This window comes from Ambystoma mexicanum, chromosome 4p, assembly GCF_040938575.1.
Source record: "Ambystoma mexicanum isolate Mex_15411 chromosome 4p, UKY_AmexF1_1, whole genome shotgun sequence".
Classification (NCBI taxonomy): Eukaryota; Metazoa; Chordata; class Amphibia; order Caudata; family Ambystomatidae; genus Ambystoma; species Ambystoma mexicanum.
This window is the reverse complement of record NC_090927.1, coordinates 1,197,257,347-1,197,285,143: the sequence shown is the minus strand read 5'-3', so window position 1 is coordinate 1,197,285,143 and position 27,797 is coordinate 1,197,257,347. Positions and strand designations below refer to the sequence as shown.

At 46.9% G+C, this 27,797-nt stretch overlaps 1 protein-coding gene and 1 long non-coding RNA gene across 3 annotated transcripts in view; one reads left to right on the top strand and one right to left on the bottom strand.

Moving 5' to 3' along the window:
* ACOXL (acyl-CoA oxidase like) overlaps positions 1-27,797 on the top strand; it is a 1,650,624-nt gene that overhangs the window by 314,001 nt on the left and 1,308,826 nt on the right. The gene's annotated exons all lie outside the window — the stretch shown is intronic.
* On the bottom strand, positions 16,575-21,473 carry LOC138452670 (uncharacterized). Its single transcript, XR_011260303.1, has 4 exons — positions 21,392-21,473; positions 19,309-19,347; positions 18,755-18,884; positions 16,575-18,325 (listed from the first exon to the last, which is right to left on the bottom strand). It is a non-coding gene; the product is annotated as an uncharacterized lncRNA (long non-coding RNA).

Here is a 27,797-nt window from a genome sequence, read left to right as displayed (position 1 = left end):
ATCTGGACTCTAAAAAGGAAAAAAAAACTAACAAATATTAGGCAAATGAAAGACTGCTAAAAGACTAATATGAGATCTTTCTACCTAAAGAGGGAAGAAAAATGTTAGTTATGGTAATTTATAGCTCTAACACATGATCTCGACAAAAATGTCAATGAACTTTGAAGCCTAAGGAAAATACTGATCATTGTGATTAATTGTAACTTTGTTCAAAAAGTATGTTGTGTGAAACCTTTTTGTGCTGTTCTATTATATCACTATTAATTGTTTTAAAAATCTATACACCCTTTCTCTTCTCTTTTTCTAAGATTATTTTCTTTTTATATCTGCTTTGTTGTTGTTTTGTATTTTCATTGTTCTGAAATATAAATCTAAATCTTAAATTGAAAAACAAATGTTATAGATTTGAAAAGTTATTTATTTATTTTGACATTTGTATAGCGCACCGAACCCGGAGGCAACAAGGTGCTTATGCATAAGAGGTTGGTTACAGAAGTTGCTTACAAAGGTTGTAAGTTACAGACTTTTGTTACAGCAGTTGCATCTTGCATTAGGTTGCAATAGTTAGACATTACATCAGGTTACCATATAATAGACATGTTAGGACATAGTTGCTACACAGTTCGAGGCAGGTGAAGGTCGGAGGTAGGTACATGCTACAGGTAAGTATGTAGTTGAGGTACCTTTGGGTGTCTTGGGAGAAGAGCCAGGTTTTTAGGCCTTTGCGGAAGGACCAATGGGAGGGGTCTGATCTCCGGGCCAGGGAATTCCATTGTTTTGCCGCAATCACAGGGAAGCTGTATCTTTGTTGCATCTTTTAATGCGGTTTGTAGGGTTTCTGGCATCTTGAAATCTTTCTGGTGCATGTCTGAGCTTAAACTGTTACATGTCTTTGGGATGAGGGTCCAAAGTGTCTCAATCTCTTCCTTTCTCTTTTATTCCACAACCGTGAGGACTGCAGTTGTCCAAACCCGTTTTGCAACAAGTTCAGACTCCTCGGATGTCACGCATAGTTTGCATTCTAACTTCCACAAGCTGTACTGGACAAACTGGACCATAGTCTCATTACCAGTAGGGATTTTAACATGGAGAATGAGCAATGCATTGCATTCCGGTTTTAGTGCAGGTATTAAGTATGCAACTTTGCAAGATTGTCTTGTACAGGATTTTGGTTAAAAATCCCAGAAGATATTTCCCTGAATCTTTTGGGAACTGGGACCTGCAACACCGTTTAACTTATTTTAAACTGTGTTTATTGGCATTTTCAAGTTACAGTTTCATCATTATAATCACTACTGTAGTAGACGAGATGGAGTAATTAAATCTCAGTTGATCCACGCGGCTGGTCAGACGAGCCAATATAACTACACAACAAACAAACATACCATACAAGTAGGACTCTCTGCTTGGTAGGGGGTTGGTCAGATTTTTGTGTGCAGGGGTTGTAATAATACTAGCAGTACTGGTTTACAGAAAGCTTAATGTTCGGCAACATGGTGATGAGCCGCAAAGTCTTGCCCATTTTGTTATATGCAAAGCCTTACTGTTAACATTCCCGTGTGTATAGTCTGGCAAATGCAGCAAGTTTCGGGTGTCAGGTGAGTGGTCAATAACATTACTGAGCGTGTTTGTGGCAAGATAAGGACCCATTCAGCAGTTAGAGCGAACCGCAAGCAACATTCGGTGTAGAATCATGTTCAAGTCTGGCCTGGTGTAGGTGGTCCTCGGGGTAGAAGGCCTTGTCGAGGTTTAGGTGACAGGTAGACTGCAGGCTGGGTTCCCTGACATGGTGTGCTGGGGGGCGGGGGCAATCTGGCTATGTCATTGTATGCCGTGGTACCCTTGTTACCTCATGGTGGCTTCATCTGGTGAACGGAGAATTGTATCTACTAGTGCTTTCCAGGCCACAAGGGAATCATCAGAACCCACCTTTGGTGTTGATGAGTTTCCCAAGGCCCATGTTTCCGCTTCGCTCCAACTGGTAAAGTCGTGTAACCAACATTTTCATTGGAAGCCCTTGGGGGATTTCCACTGCATTGCAGTTTGCCTTTTCGCAAGTATACATGCCAAGTCCACGAATCAAACAGTGCGTTTATGTTGACTTTTTCTTGGATACGTTCCCAGTAAGCATTGTAGTGGGCTCCATGAGTAACAAACAACTCCCGCTGCCCTACAGGCCTGTTCGATTCGAAACCAGAAGAGCTATACAATAGTGCAGGTCCAGAACATGTGTAGAAAGACTGCCTTTTCCTGTTGGCATCCGGGGCAACAGGATGAAGCTTCAGCATTAAATTTAGCTACTCTGTAGGGAGTCATGTATGTGCGGTGTAGCGCATTTAATTGGAGCAACTTAAATCTGGCGTTCCGGACACCTCTTTAGGGGAGGTAAGCGCACGCTTTCACTCCGAGTCAGTAATGTCAGTACCCAGATTTGCCTCCCACTTTTGCTTTAGTTTGGGGTCGCTGACGCCAATGCTTTTCTGTCCGGAGGTTCTATAATCTGGACACTGGTCTCCAGCCATCCTCAAGTAGGTACATTAGGGCTAGGATTCCCGTTTATTCAGGTTCTTCAGGCCACCCCTCCCATCTGCACCTGGCTACCCTTCTCACTCTTATGTATTGCAGAAATTTGCCCCTGAGCAGTCCTTTCTATTGCAACAGGTTATCAATTCCGCTGAACTGGCTGGTCTCGTACAATTCCCCCATGTGTAGACCCCTTCCCATTCTTCCCAGAGTCTAGCAGCTCCCATATCTGACCTGGTTGTGCACACATCCGTGATTAGCAGAACATTAGGTGAGTATGGGCTGCATATTTTTAGGAGCTTCCTAGTTCTGTGCCATACCCGTCGGCCTAGTCTGACCAGCAACGGGATAGTGCTCGCACAATTCGCTGGGAGCCACAATATTTCACTGAGCTTGGCCAGCGACACCAGCTGCTGTAGCAGCTGCGATTCTGATGTGGGGGGTTCCGCTAGCCACTTTGCAACAAAACTAAGTTGGGCGGCTAGGTAGTAAAGTTCAAAAATAGGTATCCGTACCGGCCTTCTCTGTAGACCCCATATGAAGTCTCTAATATTTGAGTCCGGAAGTGAAAGAAGGCTGTTTCTATGCAGTGGTGGACCTTCGTAAAGCCATAAAGAAATCTTGGGAGCACTATTATTTTGATAATGGCAATCCTGCCCATGACTGATAGCGGCAGTTGGACCAGAAGGACATGGATTTCTCCAGGCCCCCCAGCACCCGGAGCGTGTTATAATTATGCGTTCTCTTGGGTGTGGTGCGATCCAGATTCCTAGGTATCGGAACAAATCAGCCTCCCAGGGAGTCCTAGATCAGGTAAGGTGGCGGGGTCCGACCCGTGGAGGCCATCTAGTGGGAAAAGACAGGATCTATGTCTATTAAACTAAATCCCAGATATCTCGGCAAACCTATCGAGCACGTGTAGGATGATGAGGAGATTGTTTTGGTTCACATAGGTAGAATAAGGCATTGTCCGCGTAAAGTGATATCAGGTGCTTGGTGTTGCCTATTGTTATGCCTGTCTCTAGATAGTCTTGGTGCATATAGGCCGCTATGGGTTCCATTGCCAGTTTGTATAACATGGGTGAAAGTGGCAGCCTTGGCAGATACTGCGTTGAATATTCCATGTGTCTGATATTAGCTTGCCTGACTTTAATCTAGCTGTAGGGAGGTACATAAACGTTTGACCCATTGGATGAATTCCGGGCCCAGCCCAAAGTTTCTCAGTGTCGTGAGCAGCCACTCCCAGTATGCCTTAGTGGCGTCCAAGGAGGCCACCACGTAGTTGTGCGGGTGCGGGTCTGGTCAATGATATGTTGGAGTCTTCTGAGGTTCAGGGCAGTACTGCGCCCGGGGACGAAGCCTGTCTGGTCTGTGTGTATTAGTGTTGTGATGACCGCGCTGAGGCGTCTGGCTAGCACTGCTGTAAGTATCTTTATATCACAGTTTAGCATTGCCATTGGTCGGTATGAGTCGCACCTGTCTGCTGGCTTGCCAGGCTTAAGGATAGGTATCACAAGGGTCTCCCTCATGCCAGCTAGGAGTGCGCCCGTGCCATAGGCCTCTGTAAAAACTATCAGAAGTGTAGGGGTCAGGGTTGTCTTATATGCTTATTAAAATTTGGAGGGAAGTCCGTCCTTACCCGGGATCTTCCCAGTGGGTAAGGAAGCAATAGCCTTGCTCCGTTCTTCAACGGAGATGGGTAAGTCAGGGGAGTCCCGCTGAGTGTTCGAGAGTTTAGGAAGGTTTATCTGAGAGAGCGCCTCGTCTCAATCCTTTTGGGGGAATTGGTTTCTCATGCTTTTATAATTGTGCATGAAAGGAAGTGAAGGTGGCGTTAATCGTCAGCTGGGATCTCCAGGGGATCCCACATTCGTCTTGGAGCGCCGTCGTCTGTGATCTAGGATGTTCCCGTTTGCAGAGCCATGCCAGGAGTCTCCCAGGCTTGTCCCTCCGATGTGTGCTCAGGGGGTCTGGGCCTTGTAGTCAAAATTAGACAGTGTCTGCCAGGCATCTCGACACCTAGATTGTGTGACTTTTAGGTTTTCTTCAGTGGATGGCTGGCCCGGATGCTGGTTTTCTAGTGTCTTGATTTCCTCCCCTGTTAGGCAGAATCATGTGCAGTACCCTTTGGGAACACCACACAATTAAGACTACAAGTGACAGTACAAATTCACCTTTGGTACAAGCCTGTACTACATAGTAAAGTGGTAGTGATGGCTGAGCAGCCAGACTTATCTCAAGAGTAAAGTGAGCAGTATCAATAGTTACACAAAGGACAGCAATTACTATGGTTCAAACACTGACTCAAGGTTTCTGAGTAAAAGAATATACATTGATTTACACATCAGTTATAAAACATTTCACTATTATCAAGCAGTTGAAACATCACAATCTTAATACACTACATCACACCAAATAGATTCTGGACAAGTTAAGCTGAAAATGAAGTGTGAGCAAAACGGCACTTTAGTAATTTAAAAGGGAGGGAAAGACAAAGTTAGACAAAAGTTGAGCCGCACCAAGTAAGTAAGCAGGGCAATCTAGAAAAAGTAACTACAGTGAGGAAATCAAGAGGCCTGGGCAAAAGTCTGTGGTCCAAAGTCTTTGCAGAGGATCACACAGTTCAGAGAAGTTTGCGGTTAAGTCTTTGCCAAGAGTTCAGAACGAAGTTGGTTTGACGAAAAGTTACTTTAAAGAATAGAGAAAATAGAGAAGGACAAGCCCTCGGATTGGCAAAAGATTTCAAGCACTTTTACTGCGGTCGGATGGAATGAACGACCGGATTTGAACATTTAAACAGAGAAGAAGGCTGTAGCTGAGGCAGACGTTCCTGGCAGGTCCTGCAGGCTCCCAGTTCCTGAATCGACTGTCAAACTGACACGAAGTAGGAAGACTGGAGGGTCCTGCACTGCCCAGGGAAGAAACCAGGACAGAGCAAAGCAAAAAATAAAAGGTGCGCTTGTTAAAAACCCAAGCAGGGTCCGGTCCTCCTGGCTATCCGGTTCACTGTAGCTGCCTGTGCACAGCAAATTCGACCAGAGGAGGGAGGCCTGGCTTGCAGTTTGGCAAACTGGTTGATCCCACCAGCTCAAGGGGAGAAGAGTCCTTGCAGATCTTCCCTGTAGTCGAAGTTCGGAGAATCGGACCCGCAGCAGGGCTTCACCAGGAGGTTCAGTCGTGATAGAGGTCCTCTTCTGTCAGCTTCTCTTCGGTTCTCTCGATCCAGTGGCGACTCTGCCTTCTCAGTCCCAGAGACCTGCTTTTTATGCAGTTTTCCCCCATTCACAGAGCCTGGCTGTCAATCACACAGCAGGGCGGCTGTCCTGGCGGGACAGTCACCACAGCCAATCACACAGAGTGCGACATGGGTCTCCAAGGAGACCCTGTGCAGGGAGTCTCAAACCCCTCCCTCACATCCTGTCCCCCTCAGACATTCAGGTGCCTAAGGAGGGCTTCTTGTGCAGAAGCCCGCCAAAGGATGGCGAACAAAGGAACCAAACCTGGTTTGGTGCGCAGAGTAAAACACGAGAAATACTTTTACAAAAATAAATGGCGAATCAACCCAGCCGGAACCAAATAAAAGTAATTGTGGTCCAGCGGGTTTAAGTTCGAGGCTACTAAAATAGCCTAAAACAGTACCAAGGCTATTTAAATAGACCGCGTTAGGAAACCTAGGGTAGATACCACTGCCACCAGCCAAATCTTCATGAAAAGGGAACGAAATAAAACGGGATAACTATTAACCCTTTCCAGAACTCTATGTAAGATAATTTGTACTGGGTCTGTGGATTTAAAAAGACTAATAAAGTCAATGGCAACTTTACATCTTCTGGGAGACAGTAGTCAGTTCCAGAAAATGGAGTTTAAAGTGGGAAGTCTGAAAAAGACAACCCTATGTCACTGCACTGAAGGTGCTGTGTAACACATAGTAAAAAGATGATGCCTATGGAGTAGGTGAGGCTCCACAGTCTATGAACACAAAAATGTTAAACACACACAGCAAAACACATGTAAGAGTGGGAAAAAAGGCTCACACTCTTACTAGGTGAAAAAAATAAATCCTAGAAATCCAGCAAAGCTGATGAGGGACTCAGTAGGTAAGGGACATTAGCCATTCTGGAGAATTCTCCCTAACATCCCCTATGGATTCCAAGGCCTCCAGTAAGACCTGACGGATAGCCTCCGCCCTGGCAATTACCTCACCTCTGTCACAGGTTTCCCCCTTTCACACCTGTTTTCGCTGCTTGATGGATTCCGTTGTAGAAGTTTTCTTCCTTATGGTTCGGGTCTTGTACAAGCCCGCTCGGCCGTCTTCGGCTTCCAGTGTTCGTTCAACTTCTTGTCCAGGATCGATAGTAAACTCCAGGTAATCCAGGAAAAAAAATAAGGGGAAGAAGCACTCGGAGGCAGGTGCACTGATTTCGGGAGAAGGTTGGGTAAGAAGAAGGGATAGAATGAAGCATGGGTCCGGGAAACAGGAAGGCAACAAAGTTCTGTGAAAGCGAACTACGAGCGCACGTCTAGCCACAGCTAACAGCGTTGAGACGCGCGGAAGCCCGGGGGTGTGGCTATTTTATCGAGCGTGCTGCAATGAACGTGAAGGCTGGTAGGTAGCGTTCAGTGTTAGCGGCCATGTTGGTAGTACAACAGAGTGCAAGCCCAGACGTGACAGGGACCAGGAGGCCCAGAAGGGGCGTGTCCGATGGGTCATGACAGCATGCCTCCCCCGAAAACCCGTCCCGCCAGGTTTGCCCAGGCGTATGAGATGTAACCTTTGGAGTAACCTGGGGGTATTCAAATTGGAGACGGGTTCCCAAGTGCATTCACTGGGTGGATATCCTTTCCATTCCGCCAGGTTCTGTAGCTGCCCATGTTTATATCTGGAGTCACATATTCGGGAGACTTCATATTCCAGTTGGTCATTGACAAGGACAGGGCTAGGTCTGAGGTTATTCCGAGAGGTCTGGATGTACGGCTTTATTAGAGATGTATGAACAATTGGATGGATCTTCTTCCAGGAATCTGGCAATTTGAGGCGGAAGGCCACTGGGTTGATGATTTCTTTTATAGGAAAAGGCCCATAATATTGAGGAGCCAGTTTATTTGGCCGTAGATGTCTAGGCAGTAGTTTCGAGAATAACCATACTTTATCGCCTATTGCGTAAGAGGGCCCTGGTCTTCTCTTTGAGTCCGCATAATGTTTGGTCCGATTCCGGGCTCTTTCTAGCTGTTCTTTGACTTCACTTTGTACATTGATAAGCGTTTCAATCCAGGAATCGACTGTAGGAACCGGTGTAGGATGGGGGAGGACAGAAGGTAGAACCGAAGGGTGGAACCTCTGGCTACAGAAAAAAGGACTGGTTTTAACAGCCGAGTGATCCGAGTTTTATAGGCGAATTCAGCCACAGGTATTAAAAGGGACCAATCATCCTGGACCTTGGTAGCAAAACATTGAAGATATTGTTCTAAGGTTTGATTCACACTTTCTGTAGCTCCGTTGGTTTGGGGATGATAACCTAAGGAGAGAGCACGTTGAATTCCTAGTATTCGACAAAGGTGTTTCCAAAACTGAGAAATGTATTTGGGTCCTCTGTCCGATATTATCTTGGAAGGGAGACCATGAAGCCGGAATATGTGTTCCAGGAAAATTCCAGCAGTTCTGATCAGGATGGTAGTTTATATAGGGGTGTAAAATGAGCCAAATGAGTGAACAAGTCAGTGGTGACCATGACAGTCGTGGATCCTCTGGAAGGTGGCAATTCCACAATGAAGTCTGTAGCGATAAATTCCCAGGGCCTTGTTGGTAGTGTAGGCTGCAGTAGGAGACCCGCCGGTCTCTTGTTATCATGTTTGTTCTGACTACAGACAGAACAGGCTTGGACGCACAGATTTACATCAGTCTTCATTCTAGGCCACCAGAATTGCCTTTGTTTGAGACTGAGAGTATTGGTAATGCCATGATGTCAAGAGTGAAGTGTATCGTGACAAAGGTTTATTATCCTTTGTTGTAATTTCTGTGTGGGAATGACTAAGGCATTATCTTTGAACAAATATCTGTCCTTGGTTTTCAGATCCCATTGATTCTTCCTTGAAATGTTCTTCCAGAGTTCAGAGGACTGGGTTTGTAAGCAAATTTCTTCCAGGGGGCTGATTGCTTGAGCTACAAATATCGTATGGGGTAACATCTTAGGGAATGTCTGGTCTTCAGGAGGTTCGTAATCAGGACGTCGAGAGCGTCAGCAATTATATTCTGTTGAATCTGGAACTGGTATTGGGCAAAGAAGAAGGCCCAACAGGCTTGACGGCTATTTCTACATTCCAAGGCCTGTAATGCTGGAACATTTTGATGGTCCATGCAAACCTGGACCAGATGTTTTGCTCCTAAAAGTAAATGATGCCATTTGGTAAAGGCTTGACGGATGGCTAACAGTTCCTTTTCTAAAACAGAGTAGTGGGTTTCACTGGGAGTTAAGGTCTGTGAAAGATAAGCAATAGGATGTTCCAGTCTGTCGTCAAATTCTTGTTTCAGAACTGCTCCAATGGCGTAATTAGAGGCGTCGGTTTCCACTAAGAAGGGCCGATTGATATCAGGTTGAGCCAGGATGGGAGCTTGAGTGAACTCTGTTTTCAAGCGTTGGAAGGCTTCCTCCTGAGCTGTTGCCCAATGAAAAGGAGCGTCTTTCTTCAACAAGGCAATAATTGGTTGGACTATCTCGGAAAAGGAAGGTATACATTTCCTATAGAAATTAGCTAAACCCAGGAAGGACGATCTGTTTCACGGTGGTCGGACTTGGCCAGGATAGTATAGCCTTCACCTTGGATTGATCCATTCCAATACCTTCTGGGCTAAGAACAAATCCTAGATAGTGGACAGTAGGGACATGAAAGAGGCACTTCTCGGGGTTTTGCCAGGAGCTTGTGTTCACGTAGCCGTTGTAACACTGCCTTAACATGTTCCTCATGCTTGAGTGGGGTCCTTCGAGAATATTAAGATGTCGTCCAGGTACACGATGACAAAAAGGAATAGCATATCCGAAAACACCCGCTCCATGAAACGTTGGAAGACCGCTGGGGCGTTAGCAATTCCGAAAGGCATTACCAAGTATTCATAATGACCAAAGGGTGTCCTGAAGTCTGTCTTCCATTCGTCACCTTCTCTAATGCGGATCAGATGATAGGCACGTCTAAGATCCAGTTTGGTGAATACCACGGCTCCTCTTGCTGCTTCCAGGATGTCTGCGATCAAGGGCAATGAATATCGATCCTTTAGGGTGCACTGATTTAGGCCTTGATAATCAAGGCAAGGTCTGAGCTCATTGGTGTCTTTCTTCGGAACAAAAAACAGTGATGCTTCTGCTGGAGAGTTGGATGGTCGTATGGTGCCCTTTTCAAGGTTAGTATCTAGGTATTCACGGAGGGCCTTTTTCTCGGGTTGGGATATAATGAACATCCTCCCAAAGGGAATCACAGCTGAAGGTTCGGTTTCAATAGCACAATCTTCTGGTCTGTGAGGAGGTAAGGCTTGAACAATAGCAGTAGAAGACACGTCAGAGTATTCCTGATAGACTTTAGGAACCTGGATGATGTTTGAGACCGACAGTGGACCTAGATGGTTTGCTGAATGTCCTTCCGCTGGTGTTGGAGCAGGGTCCATGGTAGGCAATGAGACATGCAATATTCGGAATACAGGAAAAAGGAACCTGCTGCCCAATTGAAGTATGGATTGTGTCTTTGTAGCCAGGGCATTCCCAAAACCAATGGGTAATGGTCGGACTTTATGATGTCAAACCTTATCTTCTCTCGATGGTGGTTTATTGCTAGCTCGATTTCCTTAGTCTGGTGGGTTATTGGTCCGGAAGAAAGTGGTCTCCCATCAATTGCTTCTACAGGTTGCATGACATTCCGGGATTTGTAGAGAATATGGTGTTTAAGGACCCATTCTTGGTCTATGAATATTCCCATGGCCCCACAGTCTACTAACGCCAGAATGGGGTAGGTGTTCTTCTTGGATGGCGATAGAAAGGCCTGTAGAATTACCAGATTGTTCTGTCCAGGAGAGTTCAAGGATGGTATAGATGTGGAGCCAACATCTCTCTCCCGAAACTGCGCTCCATCTAGGATCGGGAGCTGGCGTTTCCCGAACGCCATGGAGGAGCTATAGGATACTCTCTCTCACTAAATGCTTGTCCGATGTGCAATACATGCATAAGCCGGTATGGATCCTTCGTAATCTTTCTTGGGGGGGGGATATTGGTCCACGGAAGGCCCCTAATTGCATGTGTTCAGGTTGGTTAATAGGCGCAGAACTGTCTTCAGATTTGGTGGGAGTCTCTATGGGATTCCTCTGGAAGGATAACTTGGTTTTCTTTTTCTCTGCCTTCCTTTCCTGTATGCGAAAGTCAATCTGTAGAGCAAGATCCAGAAGGGCCTGGTATGAACTTGGACGTGCCACCCTGGCCAGTTCATCCATGATGTCTTCGTTCAACCCTCTTCGAAAGAGAGTGAAACAGGCTTCAGAGGACCAGTCTGCTTCTTTAGCCAATTGCTTAAATCATGTAACATATGTGAGCATACGCTGGGAGCACTGCTGGAAATCGAGAAGGCGCTCCTGAGCACTATAGACCTGATCTGGGCGGTCAAACGTGGTCTTAAGTGCTCGAATGAATCCGTCATAATCATCCAGGAGGGCATCTCCGGTATTAACTAATGGTGTGGCCCAGGTTAATGCATTCCCGGTAAGGTGTGAAATAATAAAGCCCACTTTAGCCCTGGGGGTGGAGAAGTAATAGGGCTTAAAAGTAAAGTGGACCAAACAGGAATCTAGGAATCCACGAAGGATCTTTGCTGACCCATCGTATTTGTCAACAATGCCGCCCAATAGTACGCTCTCCTTTGTGGCAGAATCGCGGGATAAAACTAATTGCTTTAGCGCAGCATTCTCTGTCTGCCTTTAAGTTTTGTACTTCGGTTGATAGTTCCTGCATGCCGCGCATAAGATCCTGAACGGCCGCCTCCATGTCTGTATCGACTTCGGTCAGGTGATGTCTCAATCTGTCACAGGTTTCCCCCTTTCTCACCTGTTTTCGCTGTTTGATGGATTCCGTTGTAGAAGTTTTCTTCCTTATGGTTCGGGTCTTGTACAAGCCCGCTCGGCTGTCTTCGGCTTCCAGTGTTCATTCAACTTCTTGTCTGGGATCGATAGTAAACTCCAGGTAATCCAGGAAAAAAAATGAGGGGAAGAAGCAATCGGAGGCGGGTGCACTGATTCCGGGAGAAGTTTGGGTAAGAAGGAGAAGGGATAAAATGAAGCAAGGGTCCGAGAACCAGGAAGGCAACAAAGTTCTGTGAAAGCGAACTACAAGCACACGTCTAGCCACAGCTAACAGTAGCGTTGAGACGCGCGGAAGCGCGGGGGGGTGGCTATTTTATCGAGCGTGCTGCAATGAACGTGAAGGCTGGTAGGTAGCGTTCAGTGTTTGCGGCCATGTTGGTAGTACAACAAAGTGCAAGCCCCGACGTGACAGGGACCAGGAGGCCCAGAAGGGGCGTGTCCGATGGATCATGACAGCCTCTGGTCACCACCTTCATGGCCTCCCACATGGTGCCCCAACTATTCACGCTCCCAGCATTATTCTCATGAAAGTCAGTTAGGAAGTCTGAGAGTGACCTTTTAAAGGCAGCATCCATTAGTGCTCCGGTGGGCAGGCGCCATGTCGTAATAGGAAGTCTAGGGTTCACAAGACCCCACTCTATTACCAAGCGGGAATGGTCCACCCATGTATTCTGCGCTAATGATCACCGACAAATACAGTGATCCCACAAAGAAATAGTCAATCCGTGTGTGGAGTTTATGGGGGTGAAGAATAGTATGAATTGCCCCTACTGCCTGGGTGTATCTCTCTTCAGACATCGACCAAGGCGAGGTCTGTCAGCATCTCATTCTGCACAGTAGTCGCTGGGGCGAGGCTACTGCTCTCTGGGAAGGACCTGTCCAGTACAGGGTCCTGTACGCAATTAAAATCTCTGCCCCACAGGATGAAGTCTTTGCTTCTGGCAGATACTAGTTTGAGCAAGCTGTGTGTGTGGGCCCGGATCTTATGGTTTGGGAAGTATGAATTTACTTTGCAGACCTCTCTATGTTCGAGGTACCCTCTAACAATCGGGTATCTCCCCTTCTTGTCACTTTCTATATCTAGTAGTTGGAAGGGCAGTGTGTCATGGTTCCAAGTGAGAACTCCTCTAGCAAATCTGGAGTAGGTGGCTCCATAGCCATACCCTCCCCAGCGGGACAGCAATGCCTCCTGCCCCTCTGGAAACGGGTGCATCTCCTGAAGGAGCACTATTGATATCTTCCTGCGTCTTATGTAGGATTTTACTCTATTCCTGCGGAGGTAGGATCCTAGACCTCACACGTTCCACAACATTATTCTTATGGCAGTAGACATTGCGCTATGCAGGGGTTAGCACTTTCGCAACCTGTACTACCGTTCTCTAATGACAATGGGCCTCATTACACGGTAGGTGGTAACCATGGCGCTATTATGGTGAATGGCGGAATTACCGCCACATTCCAAGGTGTGTGGGGGCGGTAATTCCCCATTCAGCATGGCACTTCTCCATTCCCATTTGAGCCCCCATAAGGCTCAATGAGAATGGGGAAGGCAGCAATTACGGTACTGCAACTTGCGGTACCGTAATTGCCTCCAAGGTCCCTTTGCGGTCCCGTTCCTTAACGGCTGGTAAAACCAGCCTTTGAGGTCGGGTCCCGCAAAGGGACCTCGTAGTAAGGCGGTAAAGGTTTACCGGTACGGTACCCTTACCGGTAACGGTAAACCCTTACTGCATTCCGTGTAATGAGGCCCAATGTCACTGCCCTTGCCACTTTGGCCCATCGCCAGTTTGAAGTGGAGTTCGCCAGCATCTCAAAGCTAGCATGAACATTACAGGTATCCCAAATCGTCCTTTTCTGTGCCCGTCGTCTTGGATGGATAATAACAGTAAAAACAAAACCAGCACATGAACATGGTGCCCAACAATGACCAGTTGTTCCGGGGGCCCAGTACCTACAGGGCCAGGTCCTGCCATTTTGTACCGAGAAACTGGGCCCAGTCATGAAATGGAGATCCCCCGTAGGTTGTGGGGCGAGTGGTGGAGACTTACAGGGTTTGCGGGGTTCCGTTCCCGTCAGTGGTGGAAGTTGTTGCAGCAGTTACATTCTTTGTGCGTAGTTGGGGCGGGGGGGCAGGGGGGATCCGGTCAGCCTCTGGCAGTTTCAATAGTTGCCTAGTGGGGACAGGTGTTTGTCATGGGTTGAGGGGCGGTTGGCTGCGTTGTGTAGGCAGTGTGCTCAACAAGACCCATATTCTGTGTCCGTAGTTGTTGTAAATAGCTTCTGTGTCGTTGTTCATCAAGGTTCCGAGTCATTCTTATTAGACAGGTCGTTGTGGTCCATCCACATGGCGGCTGCCTCTGGGCTCTCTAGAAATTGTGCCTTTCCTTTGTACAGAACTTTAAGTCTTGCAGGGTACAGGAGCATATATTTGAGATTGTTGTCTCAACCTTGCTTTTATAGGAATTAACGAATTCCTGTCCTTTTGTATCGTCCGGGTATTGTCCGGGTAGATGGCGATCTTAGAGCTTCCTTGTGTTATCTCGCCCCTCTCTCTAGAGTGCTGCAGGATAATTTCTCGATCTCGGAAATTAGGATTCCGGCAATCATTGTTTGTGCATGTGATCCAGGAGGGGGCCTCTTTTGAAGTCATCAGTGGGCCCTTTCGATGGCAAATCCTTGTGAAAGTTTGCCCGGTTCAATCTCTTGAAGTAGTACATTCTCGATGTATGAGGTGGGGTCTGGTCCTTCGGATCTCTCCGGTATACCCAGAACCTTCACGTTGATCCTGCATGATCTACCTTTGGCTCCTTTAGCACACATTTCCAGAACAGTGTTTCGTTTCTCCAGCTCCTTAACCCTCTTGTCTAAATCCTTGGTGGAGTTGGCTGTCTCTTGTAGGAGCACCTCTGTTGACGTGACCCTCTCAGCTAGTGGCTTTATGTCCTGCTGGAGGAGTTCCACATCGATTCTGTCCTTGTCTATCCTTGACTCCAGGGATGCATTTAGGGCAGCTATTGCTGCGAGTACCTGGTTCTCTTGTGGGTCTGGTGGTGTTGCAAGAATAGTAGTTGACTAGGATTCTCTGCCTGCGTTGTGCTGCTATTTTTCCAATGCACCATGAAGGAGTCCATTGTCATGGACATATTCTTGTTCTTAGTAGGTGACCTATTGTGGCGATGCTTGGCGAGCAACGTTAATTGCACTTCATCTATGTTCAGTCAATGCCCATCTGTGCTTGTACTATAGTTTCTGGAGAACCCTTTGCTGGTGTACAGTCAGTGATGGGGCGGCTTGTAAGCAGCTGAGCCTTCAAGAAAGCGGTGCAGGCAGCAGGCTTTCCCAGGGCTGTGGCCGTCTATTTGTGATTTGGTAAGTAGCGCGAGTGGCGTTGGTTTGTCGTTGGCCACATGGGGATTTGTTCCTGAGAATGTAGTTAGTGGTGTCCCCTGATCTGTGTACCACTGTTATGATTGTCTGTCCCGTAGAGCACGTATTCTGGAGAGGTCAGCACCGGCCTCCCACAGGTCAGGCCAGTGGTCTCAGTGCCTGATTGTGGTCCAAACAATTTTGTAATCTAGATGTATATTAGCCAAGCTCCTTAGGTGGATTGATGGAAGGAAGAGGGTAGTGGGAAGTGGAAGCCTGGGCGCTCTGTCCTTGTTATAAATTCAGTCCAGCAGTGGTTTAGGCCCCTAGTCAAAAAGGAAGATCATCCTGGAATCATTCTGGAGTCATCCGATGACTCCATTTTAGAGTCATCCATGGATAGTTCATGAAGATCATCCTGAAGTCTGTGTGTGGGCTGAAATATTTAATGAGATGATGACTCTAGAGTCATTACAGAAACTACTCCAGGATGAGTTTGGATTACTTCCAGTGATGATCTTGGATTACTCTAGGATGACTCCATGACAACTTCAGGATGACTCCATATGACTCCATGACTTCAGATTACTCTAGGATGACTTCAGGATGACTTCATGACAACTTCAGGATGGGTGGGGATTACTCCAGGATGACTTTGGATTACTCTAGGATGACTCCATGACAACTTCAGGATGACTCCATATTACTCTATGATGACTTCAGATTACTCTAGGATGACTTCAGGATGATTTCATGACAACTTCAGGATGGGTGGGGATTACTCCAGGATGGTTCCATGATAACGTTAGGATGGGTTTTGAATTGTGAATGATTATTGCAGACCACTCCGGGATGAGTTTAAATGATTTCAAGATGCTTCCAAAAGATTTAGGAAAAGGGGTTGGATTACCCCAGGATGTATCCCTTTTGAGTAAGATTGGTGGCATTACTTTAGAATGGTGGCATTACTTTAGAAGGACACTACTTAGACTTACGTATAGTGTACTGGAAAAACTCCTAGGGAATTTTGCAGCCGTCACTTTCCCTCTTTGACTTCTATGCTATAGCACCCAAATGTCGTTAACTAAGGTCGCTGATTTTGTGTACAAATTTACAAATCCCCCCATGTCACGAACCAATCTGTAAACTCCCTCATTTAATTTCTCACCTCTAGCTAACATGTCACACCCAGAAAACTCCCACAATTACAAAGCGCTGCACTAAAATACGCAATCTTATAAACCTAAGCAATGGCTTCCTTTTGGTTTAATGCACCCGAAATGTTAATTAGAAGTCCTTCCTGGTAGAAGCAATGCAATCCCACAAAAATCCTATAAAAATCCAAAAGCAATGCAAACTCAAGACAATCCTATAAAAATCCCAAAGCGATGTTAACTATAAATCTGAAAAGAAACCCTCCTTCAGGCATTACACTCATTGGGTCTTAGTCGTCATTTGGGTAAAATCATAAGACAGTCGAACGAGGCTAATGGGATATTATCTATTTTTAAAAAAAGAACTGACACCTGTTTTTTATTCAATTGCATTTATTAAAAGAGGCACAATGAGGTTCAACATGAAAATTGGCACATATACACAAGCATGACTGTAGCAACCCCAGAACTGGGTACTTTACAATTAGTGCACATGCATGGATTAAAAAAAAATAATACCAGCCAGGGAGTCAAACCCGGATAAGCCCAGTAAGCAAGAAGTCGGGTACGGACCAAGCTCACAGAGCAATTGTGAAGCAGATAACCAGACTCACTCAGCACAGCTTTCAAGGAAGTTAGGTGGGGAGCCACAACCAGCCAATGAGTCAAATTGAGACCCAGGGCAAGCCCAGGGAGCAAGGGCGAAGGAGGGACCTGGAACCAGCGCAGGGAGCCAGATGGGTACCCAGACACAGCCCAGCAAGTAAGGAAGTTCGTTAGGGACCCAGACCAAGCAAGTGAGTCAAATGGGGAACCAGAGCAAGCTGGGGAGCGAGGGATTCTGATGTGGACCTAGGGCGAGTCCAGGGATCAGGGGAGTCAGATGGTGACCCAGAACCAGCCCATGGAGCAAGGGAGGGGGGCACAGGCAAAGACCAGGGAGCTGGGGGGCACATGCCATCCCAGGGAGGAAAACTGAGGTGTGGACACAACCCAGAGATTAAACGAGAGGGTGATGCAGACACATCCCAGGGATCAAGCAAGTGTTGGGGCAGCCCTTGATTAACCTTGGGAGCAGAGGAGAGGGACAACACAGACCCAGCCCAGTACGCAAAGGGGAAGGATACCGGCCCACGGAGCAAAAGAGTCAGAGAGGGGAGGGCAGAAAACCATGCAAGGTAGCAAGGGGTGGCGGGGACCCAGCCACAACGCAGGGAGCCAGAGGGTTGGGGGCCCCAGACAAGTACAGGCAGCAATTGAGTTCTCCTGAACCAGCCCTGGTAGCATTTTATAATACAATAACTAAATGTTTTGAAAAATAAGATGAATTTTGCACTCTGTAAATAGTGACTAGACTTGCGTAGAAATAGACAAGTCAGGTGGCTTCTGCTTCAGACAGTAGATCCCAATTGTGTTCGGCAGTGCTTTTCGGTATTCAACAGCAGAGTGTTCTGCAAAGCACATTTCTGTTGCTTTAATGGATACATTCTGAAAGGCAAAAAGGAATAATTCTGTAGAAATTGTTTGAAACGAGCTGGAAAAGGACATCTTACCAACAGGTAGATCTTGAAAGGTGTTAACAAACATAACTTCGCTGAAGAAGTTCCTGGCACAGAGAGGCCTGGATGAAAGGAAGCACAGTAGACAATTAGCACTGTGTATTGGTTGTGTTGAGCTATACCTTCGTAGTGCGCCGAAAAATAATGGAATAGGCAAGTAGTTATGATCAGAGTTATAAATTCCTTTTATTTTTGTGATATTAGAGCCTTTGTGGATGACACGTGTTTCAGCAGAGCTGCCTTTTTCAAATCCAGGCTATATGGTTAGCTCATAGGTCACTGCATAATGCATGAAGAAGCTGATGTTCACAGGGATGAATCCCTCCTGGACAAAAGTCCTCCGTGTATTCGAGTGTCCAAGTACAATTAGCACTGTACAAGCTTCAAATAAATATATTTAACATGAGTGTTCTGAATGGCATTTATGTACCTTTTATAGCTTCTTGTCGATGACAATCCAATATTAATCTTCCCTTTTCTGCCATTTGCTACATTCACAGTCCAGCTGTTTTTTCAGCAGGTAGCGGGCCAAGTTGTTTGTCTGTCTTTTTTTGCTGGCATCACAATCTCCCTTGGTTCACCACGAAGCCTGTAACAAGAAGAATGTTCCTCTGTGTATATAAGAAAAGAAAAATGATTAGATTTCTCAAACCTAAAAATCTATATCAAGATCTGGAAATTGTTCAGATTTCAATATTTAATAAGTCCACAAGTCTATGCTCTCTTTTTGGTGGTCCGTTTATCTTTTCTCCTTACTGCTTATCTGCCTAACTGGTTATTTATTCACATAGTATCATGCTTTGGTGAAACAGCTTTGTAAGCATAATACATACAATTATAGATCTGTAGGCTTAGGCATATAGTTGATCGCACACTTTACAAGGGTATCGACCCCAAGATGTCCACAGGAATGCCGGGGGTAGAGGGGAGAGATGAGGCAGGAGAAGACTAAGATTTCACTGGCATATTGACTGAGAAAATAAAGCATTACTTTTAATAGGGGTGTCAACCAACTTGCTTTTTACTCAAGGGGTGCTTACTTCTGATGCTGTTGCCGGACCAGGATCAGGCACTCGGTGGTTCCAGTCCTCCTCTTTCTCCACTGAAGAGCCAGTTCCAGGAAGTATCCGATGGCCAGCTTCTGATGCAAGTCCATTGTATCCCAGTACACTGAAATAGTAGCACAAACATTAATATTACACATGACTAGTGACCAAATTCCTTTCTGCCCCCAACTGCTCCCACCCCCCTTCTCCCTGAACTGCCCCATCCCTCTTCTTCCCCAACTACCTCTCCTTCTGCCCCTACCAACTCTTTAACCCCACTGTATTTTCAGTGATTTAGGACATGCAAGAAGTTGTGTAATAAACAACGATAGACATGCAGCTTCTATGTCACAAACTTACAGCTCGTTGTTGTTCGTGAGTTTGAAAATTTTGGATTAGTAATTTAAGGCACTTTATTATTAAATGTTGCCTTGTGCATAGGAGTGGCTCTACCACGGATAAAAGAAATGTGTTTGCAACCCATGCAACCACATTTTGCATGGAGATTTATTTATGTTAATGTTAACAAAGGTATTTGTATCGCTCACCGTCACCAACAGAATTGGTCCCCAGGCGCTCAGGTGGATCTGCAAACAAGATGGCGGGAATCAGTTAGTCGGTTGAAGAGGGAATAGGAAAATGAGAAAGTTTTGACACCTTCAGTTTGGTTTTCACCGTGCGCTGAGCTTTAGAGTGAATATCGGACCAATGCGAGACCTCGTCTGCTGTTGGTGCAGTTTGTGTTGTTTTTGCGGGGTGGTGAAGTGCGTGCAGTTTGCTGAGCGAGAAGATGGTTGTGTGGATTTTCGTGCGAGTTAGGTATGCAGAGAATTGAGCATAGGGTTAGTGGGTTATGTGACTTGGTCAAAAACTGCTGTTTTTTCACATTAGAATTCTTCTGTAAAGTGCTTGCATTACAATGTAATGAAGCCATTAGCTCATACCTGCCTAACCTCCGGATTTTTCCCGGAGACTCAGGAATTTTAGCCATTTCTCTGGGTCTCCGGGAAAGACCCTGGAATCTCAGGATATTTTATGGGGGAAAGCTTTCACTGATTTGTTAAAAAAAATGTTTAATGCTTGCAGGACTCTGCCGCCACAGACTCCCTGCCCGAGTGTGGCTTTGTCTCTGCAGCAATGACTGTAACGCTTCCAGCACATTGGCAAAAAGAATGCAGGTGAAGCAAAATAACGCAGGTTTATTTTGCTTCACCTTTCATTCTTTTTTGCCGACTTTGAATGAAAACGCACGTTTCTTTTTGCTTTTGTTCTTTTTGCCCGGGTTAGGGTGGACTCAGCCCCATTGAACCACAGCCATCAGGTTTGCAGGCTGGACAACTCACTGCTGCACTACATAACCTGATGGAATACAACTAAGGGGAACTATCCAATTTCGGTACTGCAAAATTCAGGGAAAACGTTTGTGTTGGTTCTTGGAGTTTACATGTGCACATTTGAACGTGTTGATTTAATGGAAGGCTAATGCCCTTTGTCCTATGCAATTTGGGTGGTTGTGAAAAGGCAATTTAATGAAATATGCATATTTTACATTGAACTGTAAATTTCTTATGTCACATCACTTGCAACAGAGTTTACCTTTTTAACATGTGGGCGGAGCTATGTGAAAATGGGTGGAGTAGTGTGACGGTGGGCGGGGCATACATCTCAGGAATTTTGATTTTCAAATGTAGGCAGGTATGCATTAGCTTCCTTCAACTTACATGAAAAGGAATACACATTTATTTTGTTTGTCACGCACCTGGCTCCAGCCCGCTTTCTGTACATGTGCAATCATATTAAATATCATAGCGCTTACTATTTGCAGCTTCTAAAATCAGTTTTCCATAGCAGTTCCATTGTTTTAATTCCTGAACACCAGCTGTCATGCACACACAAAAAGTTTGTTAAAGAGGGTTTTCTATTTTAAAGCTTCCCCGCGCCTTCAGCATTAGCCAAATTCGTCACGCCATTCCAACACTAATAAAATATGGCAGAGCGAGGGCTGTGCCAGCTCCGACTCTAGGAGGACTTGTGGTCTGCATCCATAATGTCAGGAAAGGGGGCATCTTTTCCAAACCCTAAGCACTGCAGTACATACTCGCTGCAATTTTGTCTCGCACATCTGAAACTCATTAAGGCCTTCAGATTACAATGATTTCGGCAAATGAGCGGTTTGCAAATATGATTTTTAAACCTAAAAATGAACATCGGACCCAACGCAAATCTCCAGTGCTCAAAGGGACACATGAAAGACTGCTCCGCCCGGGCTCCACTGATAAGAAAGGAGCAGAGATATGGGGAACCGCCAGTGCCGCAGTACATCTCTGCTTCACATGGGCTAGATGCACCTGCTTGTGTTGACAAGTTGTTACTCGAGCGGCGGCGCTGCTCTGGATGCTCAGCTCCTGAATTCCTCGCTCACCTTCCCTCGGGAAGGCCCGCGAGAGCCTCCTTTCACGGTCCCGGCCTGTACAGCTGGCTTAGATGCAGTCAGCTTTTCTTTTCCCGCGTCTCCACGCCATGCCCCTCGATATTCTCGGAGTACAGTGCTCACAGCATGCTCCAGAGAGACGAGATCCCAAAACGCTCACATAAATAAGGGTGCCCTGAAACCTGTGCACTCCCACCTACCTCTTCTATGGATTTATCCCGTTTTTTGTGCCTAGCAGGAGCACAGCCACCGTCTTCTTCCGCCACCATTGCTTCTTCTTCTTCTTCTTAATTATCGGAAGCGTGGGCGGACCTACGCAGGCGCTTCCCCATCCTATAGGATGATGTGCACCGCACCCACCCCACCATTGCTGCCCACGTTGCCAGGTCCAAGTAAAAAAAAAAAAGCCAAATAAATGCCCCTGCAAAACAAGCCGACTCCCACCAAAACCAGGAGAAAGAAAGAGCACTCACTTAAAATGCCATGGTTAGGTCTCAAAAGTAAGACATTTAACAGAATAGCATAACTATACATACAACACAGTGTTACCATAAAAATATTTTACTATAATCTGCTGCTCACCAAGCAAATTAAACCCCTTTCCTCAGAAACACTATTTTTTTAAAACACCCTTTATTATGAACAGCACAGTAAAATGAAATCCTCTTTATTAACCAGCTGCACGCCTCTGTCAAACAATTAATAAAAATAGGTGACCTTATTATCAAAAAGGTTATTTTTGTCAGCTTGGTTTATCATGTGATTTGCATACTTTTTAAGCCATCTCCATCAAAACCCAAATATGTCCTCAAACTGTAGCTGGGAAGATATGTGGTTAAGTACTTCAATTGCAAGACTGGACTTCATTGATTTCACCACTTCTCTAAAGCGTTTTTTGGGAAAATCATTTTGATCTTGCTGTCCCTAGTCTGAAAACATTTGAGGTCCCTGGGAGTGATTTGTTTTGCAGGGAAGGCAATTCTAAAAAGTCCTCAGTCATGATATTGCTCCAAATGTTTCTTTGTCTCCCTTAGGGTCCTGATATATCCCTTTCCAGTGCAGGGAACCAATGCAGCTTATGCCAGTTGTAATACAATGGGAGGAAAGTATTCTTAAATAAATGCGTTATTCCGGCACGGTGAAGTTTGAGTTTGTTCCACAACAAATATAGAATGCCTTGGTGCCTGCTTTTGACTGGGGTGTCAAAGGATTCTCACCCAGGGGGACATGCTTTGTTAAGGCCTGTGGCTTCCATTTTCGCCCAACATAGTCTCAAGCTTTACCCTTGCCAGATTGTGGATTTTGAGGATGCTGGATGACAGCTTTTGACTGGGATGGCAAAGGATTCTCACCCAGGGGGGCATGCTATGTTTAGGCCTGTGGCTTCCATTTTTGCCCAACATGGTCTCCAGCTCTACCCCTACCACATTGGAGGGTTTTGAGGGTGCTGGGTGCTTGCTTTTGACTGTGATGGCAAAGGATTCTTACCCAGGAGGTGCATGCTATGTTAAGGCCTGTGGTTTCCATTTTCGCTCAACATAGTCTCAAGCTTTACCCTTGCCACATTAGGGATTTTGAGGGTGCTGGGCGCCTGCTTTTGACTGTGATGGCAAAGGATTCTCTCCCTGGGGGTACATGCTATGTTAAGGCCTGTGGCTTCCATTTTTGCAGACCATAGTCTCAAGCTTTACCCTTGCCACATTGGGGATTTTGAGGGTGACAGGTGCCAGCTTTTGACTGTGATGGCAAAGGATTCTCACACAGGGGTTGCCTGCTATGTTTAGGCCTGTGGCTTCCATTTTTGCCCAACATGGTCTCCAGCTTTACCCCTGCCACATTGGGGCTTTTGAGGGTGCTGGGTGCTTGCTTTTGACTGTGATGGCAAAGGATTCTCACCCAGGGGGTGCATGCTATGTTAAGGCCTGCGGCTTCAATTTTTTGCTGAACATAGTCTCAAGCTTTACCCTTGCCACATTGGGGATTTTGAGGGTGCTGGATGCCAGCTTTTGACTCGGATGACAAAGGATTCTCACCCAGGGGGGTATGCAGTGTTTAGGCCTGTGGCTTCCATTTTTGCCCAACATGGTCTCCAGCTTTACCCCTGCCATGTTGGGGATTTTGAGGGTGTTGGCTGCTTGCATTTGACTGTGATGGCAAAGGATTCTCACCCAGGAGGTGAATGCTGTGTTAAGGCCTGTGGTTTCCATTTTCCCCCAACATAACTCAAGCGTTACCCTTGCCACATTGGGGATTTTGAGGGTGCTGGGTGCCTTCTTTTGACTGTGATGGCAAAGGATTCTCTCCCTGGGGGTGCATGCTATGTTAAGGCCCATGGCTTCAATTTTTGCCGAACATAGTATCAAGCTTTACCCTTGCCACATTGGGGATTTTGAGGGTGCTGGGTGCCTTCTTTTGACTGTGATGGCAAAGGATTCTCTCCCTGGGGGTGCATGCTATGTTAAGGCCTATGGCTTCAATTTTTGCCGAACATAGTATCAAGCTTTACCCTTGCCACATTGGAGATTTTGAGGGTGCTGGGTGCCTTCTTTTGACTGTGATGGCAAAGGATTCTCTCCCTGGGGGTGCATGCTATGTTAAGGACTATGGCTTCAATTTTTGCCGAACATAGTATCAAGCTTTACCCTTGCCACATTGGGGATTTTGAGGGTGCTGGGTGCCTTCTTTTGACTGTGATGGCAAAGGATTCTCTCCCTGGGAGTGCATGCTATGTTAAGGCCTATGGCTTCAATTTTTGCCGAACATAGTATCAAGCTTTACCCTTGCCACATTGGGGATTTTGAGGGTGATGGGTGCCAGATTTTGACTGGGATGGCAAAGGATTCTCACACAGGGGGTGCATGCTATGTTTAGGCCTGTGGCTTCCATTTTCACCAGCATAGTCAAAAAGATGTGCTTAGCAAAGCATTCAAAAATCATTCAGAAAAAGTGCAACTAAGCAAAAGCTGAATGACAATCAGTATTAGTCTGCAAATCATCCTACAAACTCTGTGATGCGCTGAAGTAATCAGTAAGCCATCCCCAAATCATCAAGAACAAACATGTTTCATGGCGATGCTCTTGAAGTAATCAGTAGGTCATCCCGGAATCATCCCCATATCATCATCAACAAACATGTTTTTGCTCTTCAAGTAATCAGCAGGTCATCCCAGAATCATCTGGAGCAACCTGTTGAATCTCTTGAAGTAATCGGCAAGTCATCCTAAAGTCATCAGGAACAAAGAGTTTCCTAAAATAGGGATTATGCTGGAATCATCCGCAAGTCATCTAAGCTCATCCCCAAATCATCACCCACCATTCTGAGACATTTGCTGATGACTTTAACAGCCTGATGACTTCTGATGATGTGGGAATGACTTCTAATGTAGTTCGATGATCATCAGATGACTCCAGGATGATCTCTAAAGTCATCCTTTTAGACTAGGGGGGCTTCAGTGGGGGCAATTGTCCCCTTCACTTGGCGCCAAGTCTTAGGGCTGGGCGTAGGCCCGGTGTTGGTTGTCTGGCGGGTGTCACTTAGTTCAAATTGCCGGCCAGGGCATTAGGCAGGGAGGGAGAACGAGGTAGAGTGGAGGGGCGAACCCTCCCCGGGACAGCTACTATCCAAGTATGTAATGCCCTGCACAAGGGCCATTGTGGAGCAGGGCCCGCTGTGGTTGGGTGTCGGGGCAATCACTCTCACTTACCGTGTGGCAGGGCCCAGCAGGGTCGTAACCTTTCAGCGGCGATGAAATTCAGCTGTGACCGCAGGATCGAGGTTGGCGGGCCACAGGCTCTGCCTCACACAGAAGCAGGATGACGCGGCGCTGTGCGCAGCGGGTCTTGGCGGGGTGACTCAGTGCTACAACCGCCTTCTTGTCTGCCACGGGGTGGCCAGCTGTTCCCTTCTCCTGGTGCTGAGTCTTAGTGCTGGGTCTAGACCAGGGTGCCTGTTGTCTGGCGGGTGTCCCTCAGGCAGGGAGGGAGAGCGAGGCAGAGTGGAGGGGCAAGCCCTTTGGGGCAACTACTATCGAGGTAGGTAATGCCCTGCACGGGGGCCATCGTGGAGCAGGGCCCGATGCGGTCAGGTGTTGGGGGACCAACAAGTTTGGAGCTTTTCTGTGGCGATGCTAATACGGCAGTGTTCACAGGATCGAGGTTAGCAGGGCCTCAGACTCCGTCTCACATGGAGAGGCAGGATAACGCTGCACTCTGTGCACTGGGTCCTGGTGGAGAGGCTCAGTGCTGCAGACCGCCTCCTTGTCTGCCGTCGGGGTCGGGGGTTGGCCGCCCCGGTGTAGCACAGCTAGGGGTCTGGGTGCACCCCACCCTACGGGCACTTTTCAAATTATTGGGCAATTCAAGCACTGAGAGCGATCGCAGCAGATGCATCCTTAATCCAGCCGTTGGTGTCCATCCCTAACCCCGGTCGCCATCATGGGGCGCTGGGAGAGGTCCTGTAATCCTAGTGTTTTCATCGCTGTGGCTCTCCAATTTTCCCAGGTAGTGAGTCCAACAGGTGGGCACCACTTTCCCCTGTAGGCAGATACGTTCTTGGGTTGGCGCAGTGTGTTTATGTTGCAGTTATGAGGATAAATGCAGGATCACGGCAGAGCTCCACTCAGCTAGGATATTGGCTCAGGCCACGCCCCCTGCAATACCTTTAATGGTGTAATACTGCATCTTCGTGGGGGTGGCACTTCATGCAGTATCCCACTACTTTGCACCCCCTAGGAGGAACATTGGTAGGTTGGTGGACCAACACAGTCCTTAGCGGCTCACCCTCCTCACATATTAAGATGTGGAGTTTGCTCAACTGACTACACTGATATCCAAGTGGAAGTCCTGCTCCCATTTCTGCTCTGTATTGCTTTGCTGCAGCTCTCTTTCTCGCCTCTAGATGGCCTGCCCACTTCTGCGATTCCTTATTCCTCTGCGTTGTTGTGCCTGCTGGAATTCTCAGTCATTATAGATTGTACAGGTGTCCATGGAGGTTTCTCGTTGCTGCATGCCACCCCGTTGCCGAACGTTGAAGCTTACCTTGTTTTTTGTTCTGAATGCTGCACCGAGTACTTGTTTCACACCTCGCTGCAGCAATTTTTTCTGGCATATGGAATGCTACAGTGTTTGTCCTCAGGCCATAGCATCTTCTGTCTATTTCCTCACATTTGGAAATATTGATATTGATGTCCTGTGTTGGGAAAGATTCCCATTTATGTGTAATTTTCCCTCCAGTTGTGAACCCCCCTCAACTTTTTTGCTGATGTTGAACACCATAGTCTGTCTTTACCAGAGGAGCCCAGCCTGGGCTTTTCACTCACTTCTTATGGGGAAACTGACATGCGCTTAAGACAGTCAGTACTGGGAGACTTTGTTTCCCTTGGTCCTTTCCAATGTTGAACCCTTTCTGCAACATGTAACAAGTGTACAATGTACCTTCCAGTACAGTACACTTGGGTCTATTGGTCATTTCCAAAGGCCCTAGATACTGTCGAAGGATTTTTTTAGGAGAAGTGCAGATGTGCCTCGGACAGGGCTGGTTTAACCCTTTCCTGCCAGGTAAACCGTGATTACTACGTTTGGCATGAATAGGTGTCCTGGCTCCAAAATGGCCATGCCATGAGGTTCTTTGTCCTGTCCTTTGGCCATCTTGCCCCTTCACCTTCCCCAGGTCGAGCCGACCCGGGTCAGTCCTTATTTGGGCATGCATTCTCCCGCGAAACGCCAAGCTTTCGCGGGCTTCTGCATGCCTTGTGTGTATGTGCCTCCAGGATGTGGGCTGGAACGTCTGGTTCCAATACACATCCTAGGTGCCACAGAGTCTAGAGTGCTGTGAATGCCTGGGACCACCGTGGTCCGTGATTGGTCCTCATATGGTATGCCTGTATGTGCGCAGATCTCCCATTGGGTCCTCCTTCGTATTGGGACGAAGGAGATTCTGGACAAGAGAAGGCTCCAGACACCCATACCATGTCGATCTCTGGAGTTCTCACTGAATGAAGGATGGCATCCAAGTATCCTGAAACTAAGAAGCCGAGTCGAGGAACCGCTGGTGACCCGCTGGAAGGTTTGGCACCCTGAGCCCTCTGTCGTCCCGTGGGACCCCTCTGCATCTGGTCGTCCTAGAAGGTCTGCGAAGATGCTTCGACCCAGTGGAATAGTGAGACCAACTGTTCTGGGCACCTTCATCGAACCCTGCAAGTAAGCCTTCTCGGAAGTGTCCTTGTGCCAACCATTGGGCTGACCAGCTTACGCAGACTTTGCCCTGATACCGCCGCCATTTCGAGGAGGCCCTCGAAACTTGGTATATCACCAGCTCTGTGTTCACAGCACCCTCACAATAAATTTCGTACATTTGGCATTCCCAGTTCTGAAGTGAGACGAGTGCGCCTGAACCGGAGTATACGCGGTTACCGTGTCGCCCAGCCATTGTCACGACTGGTTTGAGGGCTCACCTGTTTAGGGTTGGTAGGTTTCTTTCTTGTTGGATCTGTCTGCCTGTGTTTCCTGGAGCTGCGGGTTTCGTGGAGATAAGGACGGGCTTCTGCAGATGCCACACTGTGTCTGGCAGGTAACTTAGAGTCCAGCGTTCAAGTGTGGCAGTTTGTT